This window comes from Chenopodium album, chromosome 8 (genome assembly GCF_948465745.1).
Source record: "Chenopodium album chromosome 8, dcCheAlbu1.1, whole genome shotgun sequence".
Taxonomy (NCBI): domain Eukaryota; kingdom Viridiplantae; phylum Streptophyta; class Magnoliopsida; order Caryophyllales; family Amaranthaceae; genus Chenopodium; species Chenopodium album.
Window position 1 is genome coordinate 6,224,392 of NC_137841.1, and position 13,238 is coordinate 6,237,629.

Genomic DNA, 13,238 nt, shown 5'->3' on the forward strand with positions numbered 1-13,238 from the left:
CAAAAAAAAAAAAAAAAAAAAAAATTGTGGTTGGGAAGGTTATAGTAGCAAAAGCCATTGGAATTTTTATTTTATACATTGGAAAAATCCGTTTTGTTATTGATAGACCAGGAGAAAAAAGAATAACTCAAAGAAAGAAAATTAATAAGTTATTCATCAAAGTTACATTTATTCAATGACTAGAGTTAAACGAGGATATATAGCTCGAAGACGCAGAAACAAAATTCGTCTTTTTGGATCAAGCTTTCGAGGGGCTCATTCAAGACTTACTCGAACTATTGCTCAACAGAAAATAAGAGATTTGGTTTCGTCTCATCGGGATAGAGATAGGCAAAAGAGAGATTTTCGCCGTTTGTGGATCACTCGGATAAATGCAGCAATTCGCGAAAGGGGGGTATACTATAATTATAGTAAATTTATACATGATCTGTACAACAGGCAGTTGCTTCTTAATCGTAAAATACTTGCACAAATAGCTATATTCAATCCAAATTGTATTTCTATTATTTACAATGAGATCATAAAAAAAGAAAATTGCAAAAAATACCTCGAAATGATTTAAATGAAGTTCCCCGGAGTTTATTCTCCGGGAGTATTAAAGTAGGAATTAGTCTGATAAAGTACGATAAATAAATAAAAATCAACAAATCCATTCTAAAAAAATTCCCAATTTTTATATTATCTTACGACGTGACAATAAAATTTCGATTTTTTTAGAATAAAACCCCAATCTGTGCTTGAGTTCAGATTCAAATTTTGATTCAATTCCATTATCAATTAAATAAGGAATAAGTCTATTTTTTATTTATTTTTGTTTCTAAAACTCGCAGTTCTAGTAGTCGACTCGGTTCTTTCAAACTGTTTTTCATTATTAAGAAAAGGTAACAAAGATAAAATACGAGCTTGTTTTATAGCACTAGTAATTAATCGTTGTTGTTTCAAGGTCAATCTATTCACCCGCCTAGATAAAATTTTTCCTTGTTCACTAATAAATCGACTAATTAAACTCATGTTTCTATAATCAATTCGATCCCCCGATTGAATCGGGGGCAAACGCCTACGAAAAGATCGCTTGGATTTTATAAGGGGTCGCTTAGATTTATCCATAGTTTGTTTAGTTTATTACTTATACCAAAAATCCTATCCTATTTCTTAATTCGAATTTTTTTTTAGGTCCAGCCAAAATAGGATTTTCTTTGTTTATTTCTATTTTATATATTATATATAATAATTATGAAATATTGAATATGAAAATATATTTTCTAGTAAAAAAAGAGTAAATAATATATATATTTCTTATATAATGAAAATTAAAATTGTTTTGTCTCCTTACTTGAAAGGATAATAAACAGACGTTCAGTTTGATCTATTTCTTTATCTCTCCATGAATTGTATGTTTAGAACAATAGGGACAGAATTTTCGCAATTCCAACCGACTAGGCGTATTGTGGCGATTCTTTTGGGTAATATATCTGGAAACGCCCCTTGATCCCTTATTAACACTCTTTCGAACACAACCAGTACATTCCAAAATAACCTTTACTCGGACATCTTTACCCTTAGCCATGAACCCCCTTTTGATATTTAATTCAAGCAACTTTTCTATTTTTCGTGAAGAAGGGAAAAATAGAAAAGTTGCTAAAATAGAGTTGCTAACTAGAAATACAATTCGCAATTCGAAAGATTTTGTGGAAATCAATAGAGTAATAATAGTTAAGTAAAGAACTACTCCGTAATCAAATTCAAAAGGGTTTCTAACTAGATATCTCTCTAATCATAGTATTTCATTTAAATATCGTGTAGAAAACTCTTAACTTAACCTGAACCTAAGTTTTGGGAAGGTTGAATCCACTTTTTTTCTTTACTAAACTAACCCTCTTTTTTTCGAATAAATAAAAAAGGGTAGGGATTATTCACAGGGAGTTGATTCTATCTCGAATCTTCGCTAAACCCTTTCTGTATTAATAACTAGAATGAAAAAAAGGGGAATGTCAACGCATCTGGAAAAAAACGATTGATTTCTATTAATATACCGGCTAAAGACCCAAACCATAAAGTACTTAGGACCAGTGCCACGGAAAGGTATGTTTTGAAATCTCGCATTGAAAATCCTCCTTTTTAATTTCTTTAATTGAAAAAATAAAGTAATACATATTGGATCTATGATCGGATGTATATATATATGATAGTTAAAGAATACTTGTCTTTGTACACAAAATGCCTAAGCTAAGTCAAATGAAAATTTCCAATAATAGAATTTAAAGAGATTTTTTTAAGAAAAAGAATAGCATGTCCCTTATCTACTGAACTGAGCATTCCTACAACATATTTTTTTTACTTTACGATAGGTTTTATTTAATATACAAATACTTTCTATTATACCTTAGTATGAGAAGAGGCCGAAAAGAAGAGGAAATAGCCGAGCAAAAAAAATTCTGTATTTTCTTTTTATGGAAAAAAGAATGTGGAAAACAAGGCAAGGATTCTTTACAATTACACTATAAAAACAAATTGAATTGAAAGGGATGTAGCGCAGCTTGGTAGCGCGTTTGTTTTGGGTACAAAATGTCACGGGTTCAAATCCTGTCATCCCTACCTAATTACTTTTACTCTGAGAAGTAAGGAGGAATTAATTGAAATTTTGATTAAAATCGAAGATACGTAATCTCTCTTTTTTTTATGATACTCTATATGGTAGATAATCTATGCATACTAGATGTAGATATAGTTTGGAGTTATAAAAAAAAATCATTCTTTCCAATCTTTCTTATCTATTGTGATAAGAAAGCGCTCTTAGTTCAGTTCGGTAGAACGTGGGTCTCCAAAACCCGATGTCGTAGGTTCAAATCCTACAGAGCGTGATTCCATTGTTGTTAAGTCAAGTTGAATTATAGAAATAGAAAAGAATTAGACTAAACTAAATGAACAGTAATCTAATCGAAAATTGACCTCCTGTTGATTTGAGAAAGGAGGAGGTCAATCAAAAAAAGATTTGTTAATTAATCAAAGATCCAACTGATCACCGCGTCTGTATTGTAAATATGCCGTCACAAATAATCCAGCCAAAGTAATAGGAATTAGACCTAAGACGATTCCAAATAGAAAAACTTCAATCATTTCAATTCGTTTGAAAAAAAAAAAGAAAGGTAATATCTATCCCTAAATATGAATCTGAATTCCCCACGAATCTCAATAACCAAAAACTATCAATTGTCGCAGTAAAGAACTCTAAAATAGACAGAATCCTACAGTACAGAAAGATTTCTTGAGTTGTTTATTCAAGTAATTTTAAATAAGTCGTATCTTGCTTAGACCTATAAATAAAGCAGAGGTTATAGTTAATGCCGCTAGTAAAAAACCGAAATAACTAGTTAGAGTAGACATGAAGGGGCTAAAAAAAAAAGATGTTCTTTTTATACATATATGTTTCTAAAGTACTTACCTAAGTTTCCGTTTGGAAAGCGAATAAGAAAAAAAGCAATTCAAAGGATCAAAGAATAAGTTCAATTGAAATTTTTTGATTTATCAACTATTACATTTCTTTTTTACATTATAAATGCCACTAACAAAAAAAAAGTAAGGGCCGTATAAAAAGAAAGAAATGACTCATTATCTGTGACATTTACACATCTCGTCATTTTGAATCAACGGATTTTTTTGGAAACCCTTGAGTAAACTAATCGAATATTAAACAAATAATAACTATGCCATGAAATTTTCTTCAAAAAAGTTATTTATTTGAATCGCTATAGAATATAAAAAAATGAAAAATAAATCGATTTATTTTGTCCAACTCGATTCTAAGACTAAGACTTGCTACTATCTTTGCCTTTATAGGTTCCACGTTTAATATTATTTAGTTATAAATAGAAACCCGTATTCTTGCAGTTAGGTCAAAAAAAACCTTTGGATTTAATGCAACAATGGATGTATTACAAAAATGCATTAAGTGAAATCAATTAATGAATCTTTTTTTTTCGACAATTAAACAATCCCTAAAAATAGTAAAGTACGGAATTCCCCAAACCTCTTCTATTTCTATATCTATAATCGCTTCTTCTTCTGGAATTTTTCACGAATTATTAGATCGAAACCAACTTGTCAGATTTCCACTTCCTCGACCTTCAGTTTCGAGTCTGAAGCCAATACAATGATAGAGAGAAACTGTATACTAGTTCTATTTGAAAAAAATTTCTATAGAAAAAAACAAAATGGTGCCTAGTTCCACGTAGACAAAAAAAAATAAAGTCACGTGTACTTCAGTTCAATATTAATTAAAATTGCCTTGCTGTGTCCGAAGAAGGATAGCGATACTGATTCGGTATACTCTAAAGACACCTTTGGTACTCTATTGGTAATCCTACAGGTTTTTTACGTTTTTACGTAGAGTAAAAAGTAAATTTCCATTTACTGATTTCATCTTTTATGGATTTGCCTTTGACTGTACAAGAATATGTGGAGCTCAGTATGTCTGGAAGCACAGGAGAACGTTCTTTTGCTGATATTATTACAAGTATTCGATACTGGGTTATTCATAGTATTACTATACCCTCCCTATTCATTGCGGGTTGGTTATTCGTCAGCACGGGTTTAGCTTACGATGTGTTTGGAAGCCCTCGACCAAACGAATATTTCACAGAGAGCCGACAAGGAATTCCATTAATAACCGGCCGTTTTGACTCTTTGAAGCAACTTGATGAATTTAGTAGATCCTTTTAGGAGGCCCAATGACCATAGATCGAACCTATCCAATTTTTACAGTGCGATGGCTGGCTGTTCACGGACTGGCTGTACCTACCGTTTCTTTTTTGGGGTCAATATCCGCAATGCAGTTCATCCAACGATAAACAAAACCGAATCCGAATTATAGAGCTACGACACAATCAAACCCGAACGAACAAAATGTTGAATTGAATCGTACCAGTCTTTATTGGGGTCTATTACTCATTTTTGTACTTGCTGTTTTATTTTCTAATTATTTTTTCAATTAAATAAAGAGAAGGAAAGAAATATATAGAATATAGAATTCGAATAGAGTAGGTATTCTCTTATCCCATTCGGAAGGACCTCATTTCATAATTATCCATGACTGTTTATGTCTCTAGCACGACCACTTGATGAAATGTGGAGGGAAGTGGGGTAAATGGCCGATACTACTGGACGAATTCCTCTTTGGATAATAGGTACTGTAGCTGGTATTCTTGTGATCGGTTTACTAGGTATTTTCTTTTATGGTTCATATTCTGGATTAGGCTCATCGCTGTAGTAAGTAGTAATTTGATTAATCGAGGTATAGACATGAAAGTATAAGAACTCAACGGGACCTTCCTTCCCCCTCGAATTAGACAAACAAAGAAGGGGGAGGTCCCATTTAATTCTTTTTTTAATTATCATAATTTTTTATTCGAATTTTTTCCTATAAATGAAAAACGGACCCGTTTTTCGATGTTTTTGAAAAGTGTATTTGGTTATTCAGAACATATATTCCTCGATCATACTTAGTGGTCCTTCCTAAATTGTTAAGTTAAAAGAAAGAGAAAGAAGCAATCAATTAATTTATTGAATGACCAAATAGAAGCTCTATTTTTCTAGATTAAATAGAATCCAAGAAGTTCCATTTGTTCAAGAAATTGACCTCTCTCTTTTTTCAGTTTGTCCGCTCCTTATACATGTAATACTAAGAAAAAAAGAATCAATCTAAAACGAAAAAGGGTGAAATCTAGAAAAAAGAAAAATTCCGACTAAGTCTTTGACGAAGGGAATTAAGACTCGTTACTATTTCGACACACGACAAGTATGTGTAAAAGTCCTTGTCGTGTGTCTAAGACCAGGAAGGCGGATAAATCCCCCTAGAATCAAATCATTTGGTCCCCTCATTATTCTTTTTGTTATATTCGCCTTTTAGTCTAGTATCGAGTCAAATTTCGATTGGAAAAAAGTAAAAAAGTTTTCTTCACAATCCAATATATTATTATAACTCAAAATCTTGCTCGTAGATGTAGAAGAAAAGTAGAAACAAACAAAAAAGAACCTTCTCGTAATTTTTTTTATTTATTGATCATCCAAAACTGTCAAAGAATTGAATTGTCAACAAGAATTTTGTTATTGTTACAAGCTTGATCTTGATAAATTCACGAATCTAGAAATTCATTTCGGACAATTGAACCTTCTCGAACTGTTTCTTTTTAAGAACCAAAAAGATTTGTGCTAGAATAACGGATGCAAAGAAGAACAAAAGCCCTTGTACGCGCAGTGGGTCTTGAAGGACTATTTCTGCATCTCCTTGACCAAATCCACCCACATTAGGATTACTTGTTAATGGTTGATCAAGTTTGATAGATTCACCCTCTGAAACAAGAAGCTCCGGTCCTGGCGGGATAATATCAACGACTTCACGTCCGTCCGAGGCATCCGCTATGTTTATTTCGTTTCCGCCCTTTTCTTTTCGTACAATTTTCTTTACTATACCTGCTGTCGTGGCATTATAAACTGTATTATTACTCTTGCTTCCGTCAGGATAAATCTGACCCCTTCCCCTGTTACCACCTACATATATCGGATATTTTAAGAAGTGAACGTCTTTCTTAGTGGCAGGGTCTGGGGAAAGAATAGGAAAGGTAATTCACTATATTTTTGTCCCGGAATAGGACCTATCACAAGAATATTTTTTTTATTGGGGCGATAGCTCTGAAAAGAAAGATTCCCTATCTTTTCTTTCATCTCTGGAGAATACGGTCGGGGGGGGCTAATTCAAACCCCTCAGGTAAAATAAGAACAGCCCCCACATTCAAACCCCCCTTTTTGCCATTAGCAAGAACTTGTTTTAATTGCATATCATAAGGAATTCGAACAACTGCTTCAAATACAGTATCCGGAAGGACCGCTTGTGGAACCTCAATATCCACGGGCTTGTTGGCTAAATGGCAATTGGCACATACAATACGTCCAGTCGCTTCTCGTGGATTTTCATAACCTTGCTGTGCGAAAATGGGATATGCATTCGAAATGGATGACCGAGTTATTATATATATCACGAGCGAGATGGAAATGGATCGAGTAATCTGTTCTTTTATCCAAGAAAAGGTATTTATAGTTTGCATGGTCCAACCGTTGATTCCGAAAATTTCTACAATAAATTTGGTAGGTTGCTAATAGAGTTCCCTATCCATCAGTCTGCTATTTACTTTAACTGAAAACTTAATTTAATAAAATAATATTACAGGAATATAGGAGGAACTCCCCACCTTAGACGGGTAGAAATATAAAGAGGGGGTACAATTGGTAATGCTTTGATTATTGATTATGTACAAAGCAACATTCGAATTAAAAACTCGAATTCGATTTCTCTTCATATACCCCTTTTCTTTTTTTCAGTCATTCATTGAATGATAAATCACTACAAGTGATGGGGATACACAATTTAAAGAACGGAAAATCCAATATTTTAAAAATGTATCTAGAATGACTGGAAAAGTGGAAACAAGACTCGATATAATTTGATCGTTATGGGCAAATCCAAAATCTTTGTAGATAGAGCTAATCAGTAGTTCCCAACCTTGGGGCGAATGAAATCCGATACATAAATCGGTTACTAAAAGAATGGAAAAGGCTTTTATTGTGTCGCTTAAGTTATATAGGAATTCCTGAACCCAAGAATTAAGAAGAATAAGTTCTTTATTTCCCAGAATGGAATAACCACCTAGAATAAGGAAACAGATAAAATTTGTGGAGAAGTGCAAAATCATATGGATACAATCTTCATTGTACGTCTTGATCAATTGAATCGTTTCGTTGTGGATTCCTATACGAAGCTTTTGTAGATGTGTTTCCGGACATTCCTTTATCATTTCGTCCAACAAGCGGAGCTCCTCAAATTCGATCCATTTTTCGCGAAGATTTTTTTCTTGAATATCATTCAAAAAAGTTTCAGATTGCTTAGTATTCCACCAAGTAGTAACCCAAGATTCCAGACTTTTTTGAAATGATAGATAGATCCACCAGGGTAAAAATACTATAGATACAAGATATAGAAAAGGAATAAATGCTTTCTTTTTTCCATTTTTTTTCATCTATAAATTGTTAATGAACCCACCGGGTATTCATCGAAAGGAAGGAATTGCTTTCGACGAATACCCGGCAGAGCCATTTCGTTTTTTCAATTAATGAATATTTTTTATTTTGATTTCAAGATGAAAGAACTCACTTTCTACCAAAATAGAAAATATTTCCAAAAATTGAACAAATTAACCATAGCACAAAAAAAGAATTTAAGACTTGAATGTGATAATAAAAATGGAGGGTATTAGAGACCATGGTAAACAATTCGCCAATTTTTATTTTTGGGTGAACAAAAGTCAAAAAATTCTTAAATTTTCAAAATTGAAGGCTAATTTCCACGATTTTTGAGATATTTTGGAGGATTTGGGGTCCGGTGTCGAAAAGTCTTGAAATTCTAGGGGATAGATCTCGGGGTCATATAATGCCGTTTGGAACCATTTATGATCATTATATGTTGTCATAAATGTTCGTAGTAGGCTTGATTTAATGAAATCAGTGCAAGTTGTAAATTGGTAGGGACCATATATGTGTGGGGAAGTCAGATCTTTGTTGATAACTTTTCTATGTTTTACTAATACAAATTTAGTCATAGCAGATTCAGAGGCATGTTTTGTCAACAAAAAATTGATTATTATTAGGATATTTTGCAAAATAACACCACAAAAAGTCACAAATTGGATTATAACACCACAAAAAGTCACAAATTGGATTATAAAACCACAAAATTTCAAAATTTTATTATAACACCACAAAAAAAAAAAAAAAAAAAAAAAAAAAAAAAAAAAAAAAATCCAAAAGTTGGGTTTCATCACTGCTTAATGGATCCTTGGATAGAATCCATTAGTGGGACCCATAGATAAATAGTTGATATCTTTTCTTTTGATTAAAGATTATTTATTTGAGAATTGCGTGAGAATAATTTTATTTGATTAAAGAAGGATTATTAATTCTCAAAGACTTGAACAAAAATATTGAACAAGAATTTTGTTTGTGAGCTTGACAACACATAGAAGCTTATTGACATTACATGAATATAGAAGAATTTTCTTTATATACATTTTATCTACTACATTATCCCTATTATCACAACTTTCCAAAATAATTGGGGAAAATTAATTTTATTAAAACTCCAAAAGCGTCATACTCTCTCCATGTTTTAATAAGTATTATATATCTCTTATTTTATGGTTTCCACCCAAATTCACTAATACTTATTTTATTATTTATTTCCACTTATATTTATTACTTTTCAATAACCTATTAACCCCGCTATCGTTCTTTTATAATATTTTAATACTCTAACTATCCTACTAACCTCTTATTTTATTTAAGTCAATTATATTGCCTAAAATTATGTGCCGGTCAAAGTGTAATATTTATTAATACACGGAGGGAGTACTATATTAAGGTTGTAAATTTTATATACATCTGGGTGATTAATGGTGCACCCAACTAATCCAAACTTGTTTTTGCTCTTCATTTGATGACAAAATGAACAACAATGATCCAAATGAGGAAATTGTATTCTTAGGTGCATCGCACCCGGATGGCCGGATGTATATAACAATCTCTCCATCCGAAGCTCCATTTCTTTATGTTCATCTCATTTAGGCCGATAGTGTATTCTCTTCGCCTTACAAGTTTTAAACCTAATTTTCCAAAAATGCCCTTGAATCCCAAGTCATTTAACCACTCAACACATTTTATGTAGAGCTGTCAATTTTTTATCCAACTGGATTACCCGACCAAATTCGAACCCAAACACGAAATATAAAGAGAGAATAGACCCAATTCAACCCAAACAACCTGAAATAACCCGATTTGACCCATTTTCCAAACAACCTGATCCGACCGTTAACCCCAATTAACAAGTCGGCCAATCCAGCACCGTTTCTTCCCTCACACTCTTTCTCTCTCCTCCATTTTCTTTCGTTATTTTCACGCCATCATCTAAGCTACACGGCACCTTCCCGACTTCGGAGCAATTCACCGGAGCAATTCGCGGTTCGGAAACCCTATCTTCGCCGGGAAAAGGTAGCTTATCGTTTTTTTTTTCTTATCTTTTATGTTTGGCGATTTTTATGGTGTAATTTCTATTTCTAGAAACTTTTTCCTGTCGCTTTTGTACCGAAAAGCTCTTCATGCAAGTCAAATTAAAGACTAAAAATTTTCTTCTATGAAAAGAATCTTTCTCATTTTACGTGTTTTTCGATCGTTCGAATGATATTTTCTTTTACAAGTTTATTTATTTATTTTTGTGATGCAATTGTATTTCTAAAATGGTATTTAATGGGTTTCTACATTTTTTTTTTTTGTATAATTCCCTCAAAAAAAAACATTACTTAGGCCTTATTTAGTTCAATGTCAGATTAATTAGGGCTTGCTTAATTCAAAGATTAATTAGGGCTCACTATGTTTCTAATAATCGGCGAAATTATAGCCGACTCCACGAGAATAATCACTTTTTGTTCATTGTAGCCGACTCCACTTACGAGATTAAAGCTATGTTTCTGATAATTGGCGAAATTGTAGGTTTAAGGAGGGTGATTTCGTGATTCTATGGCTTGGTTTAGAGCCGCTTGTGAGGTGAAGGTTGCTGTGAAGCGGACCTCTCTTCGCTCTCCACTAAGTGCAACTAGTCGCCATGTCCGGTACGTGCACATTATTCTCAGAAGTCATTCTACACCTATTCTTCCTTGGGAACGTCCTGACAATGATGGAAAATTTGTGACACATTTTGATGCGTCACCTGATATGAAAGGGAAATCTGGGGCGGGATTGGATCAGTAACCAGAAACAGGCAGGGGGTGGTTGTCGACAAGGCTCACAAATTTATTACTGGCGTGATAGATCCAACCTAACTAGACTTGTTGGCCTTCAAAGAATTTACATCCATGAGACCAAAGTTCATGGGTCATCATACACTCATTTCTGATAATAGCGCGAGTATTTATTGTTTGTATACAAAGGCAAAATTGCATCGTCCAGTGAAGAGTGAAAGTTTGAAGAACCTTGCTACAATAGTTCTTAAACAACTCGAGGAAAACTTCCCTCCCGATACGCTCATCAAGTGGGTCCCTTGACACGCAAATAATTTAGCCAACTCTATGGCTCAATTTGCTCGATGGGAACATTTGGATAGAGTTGCACCTGTAATAGAAGGTATATTTTGATGTTTTTTTATTTCTGGATGCTTTCATAGTAGTAGTTGAAGTCCTTTTATTTTTGTGTCTAGTTGAGACTGTTGGTATTAGAGAAGGATCCGCATGAGAATTTGTGTCTATGTCTTGAGAAATATCCGTTTATTGTGAAATTAAGTGGGGTTAATTGGGTTGTGTTTGATAGAAATATTCAGGTGAAATTGTATAGCATATTGTTGTGGGGACAAAGTCACCGCTGAGAGATGTCCACACTAGTGAGTAGGGCTGGCAAAAGCTGACCCGACCTGAAAACCCGACACGAACCCGACCTGAAAATAGCGGGTTAGGGTTGAGATTTTCGACCCGAAAAGTTAAATGGGTTGACACGAACCCGACCTGATAAATAAATGGGTTAGGTTAAGGTTGAAAATTCCAACCCGAATATGACCCACTTAACCCGAAAATATTTTTGGGTCATGATAATCTAACCTTGATCAGTAAATTCTTTTAAAAAAAAACTGAAAGAAAGCTAATAAAATAAGCCCAAAGCCCATTCATAGCCATATATGTCCATATAAAAACTAGAACCCTAAATTCTATCCAATTCTCACTCCTCTCATCACTCATCAGCCGTTGGAATTCACATTCTCTCCCATATTTCATTATTTCTCTCTCTTCAACTCTCAAGATATCAATTCCTAAAATCCTTTGCAAGTGTTCCTCCTTCATGTCTTCTTCACCTTCACGGACATCAAGCTTCAAGTTGCTAGTTTTCAAGAACTTTCATCAATTTTTATTGTAGTTTGCCGATTTCGATTTTTTTTTAACGTTATTGTATTGTTTTGCTTTGAGATTTTTGTTGTTGTTCATGTTAAATTGCAAGAAAATACACTTAAAAATTCTGTTATTAATTTCTATTGTTGTTATTTTTTTGGTTAAATTTTTACAATTTACCAAATTTATACGGTGTTGTTCATATAATTTATATGATTTACCTAATATCAGATTATTTTATGAATCACTTAACCCATATCAGATTAATATTTGAAGAAAAAAAAAATCAAGTCAGTTTCAAGTTAAAGCAAATTGATTCCAAAAAAAAAAATCAGGTCAAATAAGGTCAATATCGGGTTGACCCGAACCCGAAAATATCAGGTTCAGGTTGGGGTTTTCAACCCGAAAAGTTAAATGGATCAAGTTCGGGTTGGGGGTAGCTGACCCGAAAATTAGTTGACCCGAACACGAACCCGACCCAATCCATTTGCCAGCCCTACTAGTGAGACAAGTCTATCCTCCGGCTACAAACAGTATTGTTAATGTAAAAACTCATTAAAGCATCCAAAAATCAAAATACAACTTGTTTTGGACGGCATCAAAATATACCTTATTTTATAGGTGCAACTCTGTCCAAATATTCCCATCGAGCAAACTGAGCCATAGAGTCCGCTAAATTATTAGCCTCTCTGGGAACCCATTTGATATGCATATCGGAAAGAAAGTTTTCCTCAAGTTGTTTCAAAACTGTTGCAGCAAAATTTCATTCTTCACTGAACGACGCAATTTTACCTGGACATACAGACAATAAATAGCAGCACTTTTATCTAAAATCAGAGTCTGATGACTCTTGAATTTAGGTTTCATCGAAGTGAATTCTTTGAAACATGCAAGTCCAATTGAGTTGGATCTAACACACCACAAATAAACTTGTGAATGGTATCCAGAACTACTCCCTCTGTATTTCTAGTCACTCATCCAATCCCGCCCCATATTTTCCCTTCACATTGGGAGAGGCGTCAAAATGCGTCAGAAATTTGTCATCACTATTAGGACGTTCCCAAGGAAGAATAGGTTTAGAGTGACTCCTGGGAACAATCAAGTATCGGACATGACGACTAGTAGCCGTTAGTGGAGAGCGAAGAGAGGGCCGCTTGCAAAGGATGAGAGTTTCAGAACCTTCAAAACACCTTTTAGTAGTAGTCCACTTCCTGTCGAGCATCATGTGTCCCCTTTGCTTGTTATATTCCATGGGAGTTGGGTTGA

General features: G+C 33.7%; 2 non-coding genes across 2 annotated transcripts; both read left to right on the forward strand.

Moving 5' to 3' along the window:
• The first annotated feature begins 2,521 nt into the window (after nt 1-2,521).
• TRNAP-UGG (transfer RNA proline (anticodon UGG)) lies at nt 2,522-2,595 on the forward strand. Its single transcript has one exon. It is a non-coding gene; the product is annotated as a tRNA-Pro (tRNA).
• Nucleotides 2,596-2,787: 192 nt separating this feature from the next.
• On the forward strand, nt 2,788-2,861 carry TRNAW-CCA (transfer RNA tryptophan (anticodon CCA)). Its single transcript has one exon. It is a non-coding gene; the product is annotated as a tRNA-Trp (tRNA).
• Nucleotides 2,862-13,238: the final 10,377 nt, after the last annotated feature.